The 13,954-nt window shown below is 32.9% G+C and overlaps 1 protein-coding gene across 9 annotated transcripts in view; it reads left to right on the plus strand.

Annotated features, from left to right (window-relative positions):
- CRPPA (CDP-L-ribitol pyrophosphorylase A) overlaps positions 1 to 13,954 on the plus strand; it is a 329,262-nt gene that overhangs the window by 219,550 nt on the left and 95,758 nt on the right. The gene's annotated exons all lie outside the window — the stretch shown is intronic.

A 13,954-nucleotide genomic window follows, 5' to 3' on the forward strand; every position in this document is an offset into this window, starting at 1 on the left:
TCCTGCTTCTGCTTCAGTATGGGAGATTTGCCTTCCCATCATCTCAAATCCATGTCTCCTCCCCATCAACTCCCTTTTTCTCAAGGAATTATTTAATTCTTACCAATCCCATAGTCCCTCAAAATTACCAGATTTGAGTTTGGATCTACAAAGTCACAGTCACTTTTCTTCACATGAAGGCTTCGATGTTTTTCTTTTACTACATTTTTATTTCCTTCAGGACATTTATAATTGTGCTATACACATTGTCAATACATGCTCTTTGTTGAGAAACTCTTGAGTTGCCTTGGATCTCTTAAGGTTAACAGAAAAATGAAATAGCAAGAATATTTTATTGACAAGCAAAAGTTAGACTTGAAAAGGATTCAGAAAAATGTCCCAGTTCCTTTGTTTTCTCTGTTATGATACTTGTACTAGCATGGATTATTGAAATGCTAATAAAATGTCTTTTTGTCTAAACAGAAAACTATAAATATACATATTGGTCCATAATCAGAAATATTCAAGTTTTAGGAACAGAAAATCCCCTAGAAATTTTTCTAGAGACTGAGTGTATGTTTTTAGTGTACCATGACTTATTAAATGCATATGAGTAGAACAGACAGGAACAATGTAGTACATATGCTTAATGGGCCTAAGTATTTTGATAGGCAATGATTTAGGTATCATGGGGGTAATACTTATGGAAAGAAAACCTTATCTTTGTTGTTTCAGTTTTTAGTGAACAATATTGGATACTAAAAATATTTTCTTTTTCATGAAGCATACATAAGACTTAATAAAAATAAAATTATTAAAGTGGAGACTACGAATCTGAAAGAGGAACTTTCACTTAAATACTTAATTTTCATCTTTGCACATGAGCAAAGATTAAAATTATATGCCTAAAATGTGAATGTTAATCTTAGATCTTGTCTGATTCTTTCAGCAAACTTTCCATGTAGGTTAACAAACATTGTTGAATGCATTGAATCCATTGATGGTGGGACAAAATCGTCTCCTTGGTATTTTTCCTTCTCTGAGTTTTCTAGATTTTGCTCTGTTATATCTGCTATATCCTCTGTGTATATTTGGGAACTCTGGGAACAAACTCTATTTTTGAGCTTACAAAAAATCAGGACTCAAACTATTTAAAACATATAAATTATGTAGTACCATATCCTGAGGCTAAGACTTGTTTTTGATAGTCTATTATTTTTATTTGACTAAGTAGCCTATCATTTCTAACATTTATTTTTCTTGAAAAGTAATAAATGTATCAACCAGTAAATTCATTTCAATTCTATTCCCCCTCTGTCTTACTCATTTTAGGTTGCTATAACAAATTTCCATAGATTAGGTGGCTTATAAATGGCAGAAATTTATCTTTCACAGTTGTGGAGGGTGGATGTCCAAGATAGGGTGCCAGCATGGTCGGATTCTGGTGAGGGCCTTCTTGCAGGTTGCTAAGACTGACTTCTTGTACAAGCACATGGTGGAAAAGAGCTAGCTAGCTCTCTAGCCTCTTACAAGGGTACTGTTCTCCCTTTTAGGAAGGTCATGAGGACTCTACCCTTCTCACCTAATTACCTTCCAAAAGACCCATCTCCAAATACCATAGGATTAGCTGAACTCTAATACATTGGGATTAGGGTTTCAATATTTAAACTGGGTATGGGGAGTACATACATTCAGTTCATAATATCCTCCAAAGAAAATAACTGCTAACATTTTAGTAGATATCTACCTAGATAAATTTACTTGCATTATCAAATCTGTCTATGTATGTATGTATACATATGGATTTGTATGTCCTGGAGGACTTTCAATGCCAGTTTATTTAAATTTATCATTTATTTTAACTGCTATAAACTATTTTATGATCTATTGGTGCTGCTCTGAACATTAAGATGTGTGAATATGTACAGTCATGCTCATGTGTGTTTATTTCTGTAAAAGAGAAATCTAAGAAATGGAATTCTTAGGTAAACATTCTTTTACAGTTGCCTCCTTATTCATTTCTATCATAGGTAAGTCATTATTTTGACTGCCACTTCTTTCCCTTGTTCACTTTTCTAATCAATGCCTCCTGACCATGCTGCTAAATTATACATTGGTATTTTTGTTAGAGCTTGATACGTAGAAAATTTATTTTTGCCTGACTTTCAACCCCTAGTGGAATATAAAATACGTATTTCAAGTGGTTCTCATATTGCAATTACTATTATTCTCTTAATCATCAGTTGACTTCAGACAAAACTAAAGAAATGGTCATCCAATGTATAAACTTGCTTATCCGGATTAAGAGAAGCCAGGCAGGAGCCACACACCAAAATATTGAAGTTTTCTTTCTATTCCGACTGCCACCACCATTGTTATGCCTTGTTATAATAACACTACTATAAACATGAAGGTGTGGGTTAGTAAAATGAGCTGTGGTGATATGGTTTGGCTGTGTCCCTACCCAAATCTCATCTTGAATTGTAGCTCCCATGATTCCCAACTGTTGTGGGAGGGTCCTGTTGGGAGATAATGGAATCATGGGGGCGGTTCCCCCATACTGTTCTCATGGTAGTGAGTAAGTCTCATGAGATCTGAAATCTGAATGGTTTTATAAAGGGGAGTTTCCCTGCACAAGCTCTCTTCTCTTGTCTGCTGCCATGTGTGACATGCCTTTCACTTTCTGCCATGATTGTGAGTCCTCCCTAGCCACATGGAACTATAAGTCCAGTTAAACCTCTTTCTTTTGTAAATTTCCCGGTCTTGGGTATGTCTTTATCAGCTGAATGAAAATGGACTAATACACATGGAGAGATATGTCTGTCTTAAAATAGTCTATGGTACCTAGAACCAGTTAGTTTACTTTTGACAGTCTATCGCATTTAAGTTTTCATAAGTGTAGAAAATCACATGCACAAAAATGTCCAAAACAACATTGTAAATCACTTAAAAGACTCTATAGGAATGGTTAAATAAACTGATGTATACCCTTAATGGTAGAGTATGAGTTTATTAAAAATCACTAATGACAATTACGAGAAACATGGGAAATATTTGTTAAATAAACAATCAAAATTATACCAAAACTATAAAAACCCAATCTGCCTAAACATTTGGAGGAAACAAAAGACAATATAAGTAAAATTACTAAGAGTGACTATAGGTAGTATGATGAGGCACTGTGGGACTTTGCCTTTGTGTGCCTTTCAAGGAAACTCTATTTGTTTTATAATAAAATGTTCAATAATAAATAGCATGTGCCTTTGAATTATATTGCCCTAGGGTGTCCCTGCCATTGAGAAGCAGCAAAAAATGTATTTCCCAAACAGTATCTTCTCAGTTTTTATTAAGAATAATATGACTTTCTATTCATGTTAGATATTTAGTTCATAGTGAAGTCATTTACTTTATTTACTAAATGTGATACTTGTCAGACAGGTGGGATATCAATAAAATATGAAAAGCAGATTTGTTCTACAAAATAAATATGAAATAGATGAAGCAGTATGAGAGTATTTTATATTTTCTTTGCTAATTAGAATATTGTATGTTTCTATGAAATGCATTTATAAAAATTTACTGAAAAAATGGATTATGTTTGGTGTAGTAGTCCATTTTCATATTGCTATAAAGAAATACCAGGCCAGGCATGGTGGCTCATGCCTGTAATCCCAGCACTTTGGGAGGCCAAGGTGGGCAGATCACGAGGTCAGGAGATTGAGACCATCCTGGCTAACATGGTGAAACTCCGTCTCTACTAGAAATACAAAAAATTAGCTGGGCGTGGCAGCATGTGCCTGTAGTCCCAGCTACTCAGGAGGCTGAGGCAGGAGACTTGCTTGAACCTGGGAGGCAGAGGTTGAAGTGAGCCGAGTTCGCACCAGTACAGTCCAGCCTGGATGACAGAGCAAGACTCAGTCTCAAAAACAAAGAAAAAAACTACTCAAGACTGAGTAATTTATAAAGCAAAACAGTTTAATTTTGTACCTTAAAGTAAAATTAGTGCGGCAACGGTCATTGGTTTGGGTATTTTTCAGGAAATAATACCAAACCTTTTCAGGGAAAAGACCAAATCTGACCTTATTGGCTTCTCTCAGGCACCTTCCTTTGAGTATTCTCTGTTCTAACAAAGGGGCAGAATTGTATGTAATAAATTCAATTTGGGGTCATCTTTTCAATTGCCTATGCCGTAGGCCATTACACTGAGGATGGTAGAATACACAAGTTTAGAGCCCTATGCCTGTGAAACACTAGAGTGTCCAGAGTCCTAGAAGGACTCTAAAGCAACTCGCTAGTTATAGTTATAAGGCCATAGATTTGACTAGATTCAGACACACTAGAAGCTTCCTGAATTTTTATGAGAGATCTGTATCCAAAGAAATGCTAATCCTGGTAACAGCCTGAGACTGTTCAATCCATAAGGCAAGTTCTCAGGCTTTCCATCTCTGACAAAATGAGCTGATAACTGTGTGGCTCCCAGAAAAGGCATTCTCCACAATACTTTTCTCAGTATGGCCATGGGGGAAAACGAACAAGAGACAGCCCTTCAGAAAGCAGAAACTTGGGCTATCCAGGAACATGTTCTTTTCCCAGACCTGGAAACCTGCACTTTCCTGTATTAGGAACATGAGCTATGAGCATGTTATGGGCCAGAGATGACTTTGGATTGCTTTTCATTTACTCCTTTGCTGGCATTGTTTTTGCCATTATTGCTATTTTGGTTTTTTTTTTTCTCTACCACTGATTGATGTGTGAATGTGAAGAGATAGCTACCTTATCATTTAGTTACAGTTCCCTGGGGTCTTTAGTTACCCCAGATCTTTGAGATGAGAAACTGGTGCTCTCATTGTAAAGAACTTGAGCTTTGAAATAGATGTAGTCATTTTTAGACTTGAGTCAGCCCTTGTGATTTAGTATTTTCTGTTACTCAAAGTGCAAAGGTCTTTACAGATAGACTTTTCTTGGGCCTTTGCAGAAAGTAGCTTAATTGCATTTTTGTTACTTCAACTCAGTTTCATTGGCACATTCTATGAGCGTACACTCAAAGTGGAGGGGCACAGGTTAGGTAAAAGAAATCCAAAAAGGTAAGATGATGACAAACTTGGCACAAGTCATAATTAAACTTTGGGTGGATTCTAACTGATTGATTAAAATTGCTGTGGGGGAGCAGGGCTGATAACTTGGTTATGAAGAAAACAAATATAGTTCTTTGGGCTCCAGTTTCTCTCATTATAATAAGAGGATTGTGTAGATGCTCTGTACAGACCTATCTAGGTTCCTGGCTCTTAATTTATTTTGTTGAGGCTAACAGTAGATTTTTGTTTTGGATAATTTATGAAATACTTCACTTATTTAACACTTTGGATACAAAACCGCTTTGTAACAGTGGACCAAGATGTTATTATAGGATGCTCTTGAAATGATGTTTACAAACTGTGGTGACAATCTATATTTTTGTGATTTTAAAAATTCATTTTCTGTTAAACAAGGAATTTTACTGTGGCTTATTTACCAACATCCCCAGCCCTCCCCAAATTCCTAATAAACCTTTTTGTATTTCATAATCTTTACTAATTAAAATTATTAGTAAAATTATTACTATTAAAATTATATAATAGTTGATATAGTTTCTCTAGGACAAAATATTTTTCTTATCCCTATTAATGCTGCCTAGCATCCATTAGTTGGGTAGTTATAGAACAATGTTAAACAATGTATTTCAGCCAGATGCAAAGAGATATTTTATAAAGCAAATGCAGAGTACATATTACATATGTTTTTATTTATTGCTCACTGGTAAATATTTACCAACCTTTCTAGCAATTACATATTAGGTTTATAAATTTAGAAATAAATATTGATGATATAGTTATAATGGTTCTGTTGCTCATTACAGATTAATTACATTGTTTATATGTATATATGTGAACTATATATTAATACAGCTTAAAAACCTGTAACCTATTTACTGTTAAAAGATTGTATTTAAGAAACAATTTATAATCGTTGAAGAATATAGTACTTTTTTGTTTCTCATATTCAGTATTTATAATATCACCAAATATTTCTATTTTAAAGCATAAAAGTATCTTAGAGGCTGTTATATATATGGAGAGAAATAATTACACATATGTTGTGAAATATCCTTGAATTAATTTAATAATTTATGCTGTTTTTTAAGTTGAGAAAAGTGCTCTGTTATTTTCAAAGAGAATGGGATTTTGGGAAAAATGTGCTCTCTCAGGATGATTTGGATTATAGCAATGAAAATAATCAATTTCATGTCATTAGGTTTGTGTTTTTGTTTGTTTTGGTGTACTTGATACTACATATGTGTTTTGTTTACCTTGAAGCTGGAGATTTCATAAATGAGTCACATAGAGTAACAAAATTCAATAATTTGACCTGTTTAACATCATGAATATATTATTTCACCTGTTCAATTTGATTGTGGTGATAGCTAATGAATGATAAAACAGATTCTAATCTTATTAGAACATTTTAATGAACACTGATTATGGATATTGATGTATTTTAAATTCATTTGGAAAGGAAGTATGTTTTCAAGGGGTTATAATTAGTATATAATTTTTTTTCCTAAAAGTCCTAAATATATTTTCTTAAAATAATTACATTGTATCACATTCCAGTGGTACATATAAAATAAAAATTGTTTAATCATATCGTTGTTTTTTCAAAATTTTCAATAGAATTAAAATTAGAATTTTAAAAATTTTGACTGTAGTAAATATCAAAACATTATGAGGAAAAAATATTATCAGTTTAAAGTCTTCATCTTTATATCATGGCTTTTCTACAAACATTGTACCTAAAATTACAGTGTAGCTTTTCTAATCATGTGTATCACATCTGTTTGCCATTCTGTGAAACACACAATCATAAAAGATTTTCCTTTTTATATAAAAGCACAAGAATAAGGCACCATAGCAGTTTGGAGATACAAGTTTAGCCATCTTAGTCACATACAGCTTTGATATTTTTCAATAAAATATTAGTTTTATGAATGTTTTGATTTTGACTTTCATTAGATAGCACACGTAGACATAATTCCAATAAGTTATATTTATATTTTATGAAGGACTTCTTTCCTTAAATATTTACCATAGAATTTATAGCTTTCTGTTTTTCTTGACAAAAAGCTGACTATAACAATTGGAGAACTGGCATTTCACAGTGAAACCTCAGTCAATTCCAGAATGAAGTTGTAGGAAATATTGTTAGATGAATATATTCCATTGTATGATTTTGAAATTAATGAACAACATAATGCTTGCCACATACGCATGTAATGAGATTAGAGAAATTAGCAACCACTTATGCCTAGATCAATAAAACTACCATTACATTATCTATGAAGGATAGCATCTTATAAAAAAAGTGTAACAAATACACTCATATAATATATTTGTTGCTTTTCTTATATTGTTATATATTATAACTTAACATTTTGACTCCGTCAAGTAAGTTTTGTTACTAATTAAGAGTTATGGAAAATATAGTGTTGTATATATTTTTAAATTGTATCTATATTTCTGGTTCCCAGCCCTATCTGTATATTAGAATTACCAAAAGGGCTTTTAACAAATACTGATGCCTGGGTCCCACCACAAACCAATTAAATCAGAATCTCTCAGAGTAGGATTGGGCAATAGAGTTTGTTTCTAGAATTATCCTGGTAATTCTAACATGCAACTTGGGTTGAGGACCTCTTGTCTGTGTGGTACAAGAATATATACAAAATTATCATGATAGCATACCACTGAAATAAAATTTTATTTATCTCTGTGACTTATAGAGTTATAACAAACCTAGCAAATTAGGAAAAAACCTTTTCTTGACTTACAACCTTATGATGTTATTGCTGATGCTCAGAAAACAGATTTCTTCATTAAATACATGTTAAAATGAATGTAATGTTACAAAATGTAGTGGATGCTCCTGCTATTGCTGGTCATTCTTTGGAAAATCATCTGCTGACATAAATGAACATCATGGTTTGTTGACTATAACTAAGAAAAGACTTCTGCAGACACCCTTGGGTGTTTTTTACTGCACAAATAATGTATGCCACAGTGTATCAGTTTCCTGTTGCTGCTGTAACAAATTGCCACAAACCTAGTGGCTTCAAACAACAGATTTATTATTTTATAGTTCTGGGAGGTCACAAGTTCTAAAATCCAGGGTGTTAGCCAGGTTGCATTCCTTCTCAAGTCTCTAGTGGAGGATTCCATACCTTATTTTCCTGGATTCTCAAGGCTGCCTGCATTACTTTGCTTGTGACCATCTGCAAAGTGCAAGACTTCAGTCTCTGCCTCCATTGTTACACTTCTCTCTCTTACCCATCTACCTCCCTTTTATAAGGAATCCTGTGATTATGTTGGGCCCCACTCAGATAAAGATAATCCAGGATAACCTCATTTCAAGATCTTTAACTTAATCATACCTGCAAAACTTCTTTTGCTACGCATGACAACATTTTCATGGATTCCAGAATTTGAGAATGGGCATCTTTAGAGAGGCTTTATTTTGTCTATCATTTATAAAGTTGAGCTACTTTTTAAAAATGCAGCATTTTAAAATTTTCATAGGATAGAATGCCTGTGAAGAATAGAACAAAAAGAAATTCAGTGCTAGAGTTTCAGAGAGCAGGACAAAAAATACTTGATACTTGTTAAGGAAATTATAAAATATATGGACATATTTGAATTATGTAAAAATATTTAGTTCATTATTCTGTATTACTTTTCTGATTGCTTTACCATGAAATTAGAATTTGATTTTCCAACATTGTCTAAATTGAGATAAGACTCATGTGTGCCTGAAACACTCCCAAGGCATACACTGTTTGCTCTATTTCTTTATCTCTCCATGTCTTTGTATTTTTTGTCAGTAAATAGAGCCTCAACCAAATTTATGGGGGTTTGATACCAAAGCGATGAAGTGCACTCAGTGTTTTTCACACAGGGATAGGAACATAATAAAGACACAATTAATACATGATGTTAGTATAGTAGATTTATCTTTTAAAAAATGCTTATGTTGACACTATTAACATTTAATTGTGTGCCTTGGTAGATTTATGTATCTTCTATATATTCATTGAATGTTTTTATGTAGCCATACTCTTAAGATTCTGAGGTAGCTATAATGATATAAAAATAAGTCACTGATAGTCTGCCCTCAGCTGAATATGTAATATCCTATTTAGCAAGGAAACTTAAAAGCAGTCTAACAGAGATACAGAGAAATGATTTTAGTTCAGAGAATAAAACGTTTTTGATAATAATGTATAAATACTACATTTGTTTCTTGAAACTGAACCAACATGGTTTATCCCACCATTTCTCAGTAATTCATGTAAGAATTTGTGCAGGCATAAATGTTTCTTTAATCTTAATGTTTTACTAATTCTTTATTTTAAATTCTGAAACATTACGGACATAAATCTTTAGAAGTTCTGCTCAACAACTGTACTTCGTATGGTATTGGAATTACTAATAACTCACTTTTACCAATCTCCAGATGCCAGCAGATGAATCACAGTAATTGCCGTATGGTCTTTTGTGTGTGTCATTTCCATCTGTCACTGTCCTGCAATACATCTGACTGAGCTAGGGTCAGAATCTTGCAAGTAAGCACTCCCCCTGTAAATTCAGCATCCAGAACTTTCTAACAGTCAGGAAAAGACCATGTAGTTGCCTTTAAAAATATTCCAGTGTCTTAAATTCTAGTCGAACTTTCCATTTTTCTCTTTTTTTCCCCTTCTTTTAGACAACAGCCTAGAAATCTTCATTAATCTCTCTGCTGCTTATACTTTATTGAAGCTATCTTCTTCCTCTTGATTTTCTGGAAAAAGTTGGTACAGAGGGTGTACAGAAAGATAGAAATAGAATTTGCTTAATAATTCTCAAGCTTGGAAGAACCACAGTGGTTATATTAGGCTCACAGAAATTCCAGAGGGAAAATAGCCATCCATTTGGTGGCCTATGTAAGAAGATAGTTGGTTTTATAAAATGATAATGTATATAATTATTGCTGTTTGCTCCTGTGTACTTCCATTTAAAAAGAAAACTGGAATTGTGAAGAAAAATGTTAATTAGAATATTTTGTTTCTAGAGAATTATTTTTTTCCACAATTAATTGCTCTTAGTACTATAACAAGATGTCTTAGAAATAGTAAAAATAAAAATAATTCCTCTTGGTATTTTAATCATTTTCCTTCAAACTTTTTAGTTTTGTATAGTGTTTGGTAGAAACATATATGTATGTTCTTTTGTTCTCTGGGTTATTACATTTATTCTCTTCATCTACATGGAGATGACCCCCCCAGGTGAATATCTCTAGTCCTACCTAATTATCTGATCTCCACAACCTTGATTGTAACTGTTTCACAAAATTACAATTCTGTATGTTGCACTGTTTTATAAAAAGTTGAATTAATGAATTTATATCAAATAGGACATATTATATACTTCATTCCTTTTCAGTTATTTTATATGTAATTTTTTTTAGTTTTAAAACTTACATATAATAATCTACCTATCTAGAGTACCATTCCATTAGTTTCAACAAATGTATTGAGCAACCACCAGCACAACCAGGGTACAACACAGTTCCTTCACTACAAAAATTCTGTCATCATGTTTCTTTTTGGTCATACTTTCTCCCCACCCCTAAAGCCTGCCAACTATTGATTTCTCTTCTGTTCTTATAGTTTTGGCTTTTCAACAATGTCATATAAATGCAATGAAACCATATGTAACTTACTGAGTTGAGTCTCACTTCTTTCACTTAGCATATGCATTTGAGCTTGATTTGTGTTGCTGCATGTATCAATAGATTTTTCTTAATGCTGAATAGTATTCTTATGGATGTACCATATAATGATTTACTCAACCCATAGGAGGATATTTTGTTTCAAGATTTTGTGACTATAAATAATACTTGGATCAGCATTCATGTTCAGTTATTAAATATTTTATATGATCATATGTTTCGATTTTTCTAGAGTAAGCACTTTGGGAGGGTCAGTGGAGAATAATATGAAAAGTGCACATTTAACTTTAGGAAAACATTTTTGCCAGGTATGGTGGTGCATGCCTATAGTCCCAGCTACTGCAGAGGCTGAGGTGAGAGGACTTCTTGAGCCCAGGAGTTAGAGTACAGTGTGAACAACATAGTGAGAACCCATCTCTTAAGAAAAACTCCTAAACTGTTTTACTTTTTCAGAATAATTTTACTATTTTGCATTATAGAAATGTATAATTGATAGTTGCTTCATGCCTACAATAACAGTTACTATCCTTGTTTCTATATTGGCCATTCTCATAGGTGTGTAATGGTACCTCATGTGGTTTCAATTCGTATTTCCCTAAAATTACTAATGAGACTGAACATCTCTTTATGTCCTTGTTTGCTATCTATATAGCTACTTTGGTGAATTGCTTTGGTTGCTGTCAGAGTTCAGAGGCATTGGGACTGATAAGAAAACATTCAACAAATTTTAAGTGTAGAATGACTCATAATGTTTAGGAAAAACAATTTCCTCTAAGATATTAAACTGACATTTGGTCTTCTCTCTTTAAATATTTTGTTATTTTAATGGCATTTTTATTACTGAAGAAGATAGTGGGAACCACATTCTCTTAATACAACGTAGCTTTGAAGGGCAATTGGATTTAAGGTTGTTTACAGAGAAGATGGAATATAGAGCTTAATATCTTCAGGGTGTATATCATCTGTAACTTCTAACCACAATTCTTCATGAGAGAAAAAGATTGGCAATTTAGGGGCCTACTATTCCCACAATAAATAAGAAGCTTTTCACCAGTGTCTTTTAAGACTATATTTAGATATTCATGACTTCTAAATATTTCCACCATTTTCTGAAATGCTTAGTAATGTCATCAATAGGAGAGACATTTATACAGTTTAATTTCAGATAAAAGCTCAGAGATCCAATAGAAATGCCAAAATCTTTGGGCCTCTGCATTCCATAATAATCTTTTTCAAGGACAATTTATCTTTCCTTTTCCCTGCTTCATTTGTAAAATTAAATTTCAATTTTTTATATAATTTATACATAATTTGAATAATTATTAAAACATTGTTTTCTCATTATTGCCACTTTGTAGACTAGCATAGAAATATATTTAAAAGAATAATATAATGGGGAAAGACTGGAGAGCTTCCAAAGCAAACCAAGGTAGGTGTGGAGATTCTGTGCAGAAACAAATTGTTCTCACAGTTCTCTGGTCCTTCAGTGGTTATAGTCACAGCAACACAAGATGGAGAAGAGTGTGAATCTGTGTATCTGGCATTTTTAACTTTTTCATTGGAGATGAAGAGTGAGCTGGAATAATGCATGCACTTAGAATAGATATTCACTCCCTTGAAAGATTATTTTAAAAACAAGTAATGTATATAAAAATGCAGTTAAAAGTGGAATCACTTTAACTGAAACAAACAGTATAGTGAGAGATTGTGACTTTTAATCTACTGTATTAATAGTAATTAATAATATTTTGCTTATGTTAAGGTAAATACTTTAGAGAGTATTGTGATTTGGGTTTATATTATGTTTAAAGCTGATCAGTTTAAGTCTTCTAACCAGCATGCTTTCAAATATGTCCAGTTTTAAAACTTTCCTTTATGTATATGTTAAAATTTATTTAACTTTAATATTAAGATTTTACCTCTAAGAACCATTTTCATTGGTTTCCATGGACTGCCTAAAGTACAGTACATTTCCACTGAGCCATATGAGTGTATAACTATGAAGAATTTCCAGATGTTGCTCAAAAACCAACAAAATCTCACTCTTCTCTCAGTTGGAGACCTGAGGTATATCTTCTAGTTGGTGAAAATAATGTGTGGAAATATTTGCAGGTTAGTTGTTTAACCCCTTCTCTCTGACAAATAGTAGGATGGAAATTATAGATTATGTTGATCTTAAATTGAGCTGTTTGCTGAATAATGTAAGGATTCCTTTGAAGCCCTGCTTGGAATATATTAACTGAAAGATACAATTCTTCTAAATAATTCAGAATCCATTGACTTGTCTTTACAGAATTCCATGTAAATATCCATGTGCTACATTTAAAAAATGGAAATTATGACATCTAAGTATTTTGTGGTTGATTTGGTACTTTCTGCCAAAAAAAAATTAGAACTGGGTACTTCCTCTAATTCTGTAACTCAGTTTCTCTGTCTTCATCATTTAATGCTTTTTTCCTTATGAATACGCTTAAAAGACTGGTGACTATTAATTTGTAATTATTCTTTAATTGGAAGTGGATTTTTTGCATGGGTCAACAGACTACACCTATGGGCCAAGTCTGCTATTTGCTTATTTCTGTAACTAGTTTTATTAGAATACAGCCAATCTCGTTTGTGTTGTCTATGGGGCTACTTTTATGCTACAACAGCAGAATTGAGTAGCTGTGACACAAACCATATGGTCCACAAATACTATCTGCCTCTTTACAGAAAAGATTTTTTGACCCTGACTTCATAAAATGAAGACTGCCAATCCTGAACCTTGCATTTTCCCCCCATCCCTGAGGTTTTTCTAGAACCCAGTTCTGAGTTACATCAGGATGATGCTGTTGGGCCATCACCTATTTGCACTGAAAGCATGTTTGCAATGTGTCTTGTAAACGGAATCATACAGTTTGTGGCCTTTTTGGTCTGGCTTCTTGTAGTTAATTTTTTTTTTTGAAGTGTTTAAAGAAGTCGTTCCTCACAGATCACAAAGGCAATGTATTCTCCTACATTATTATATATGTTATCATTTATTTACCTTCCACATTTGGAAATTTTAACCCATCAGGAGTCCAATTTTTATGTTGTTTTAGGTAAGAATTGAGTTTTTTCTCAATATAGTGAGCTACTTATTTCAATGCCGTCTATTAATCAGTGTTTTTAAACAAATACAGGTTACATTTTTATTCAG

This window comes from Pongo abelii, chromosome 6, assembly GCF_028885655.2.
Source record: "Pongo abelii isolate AG06213 chromosome 6, NHGRI_mPonAbe1-v2.0_pri, whole genome shotgun sequence".
NCBI classification, from domain to species: Eukaryota; Metazoa; Chordata; class Mammalia; order Primates; family Hominidae; genus Pongo; species Pongo abelii.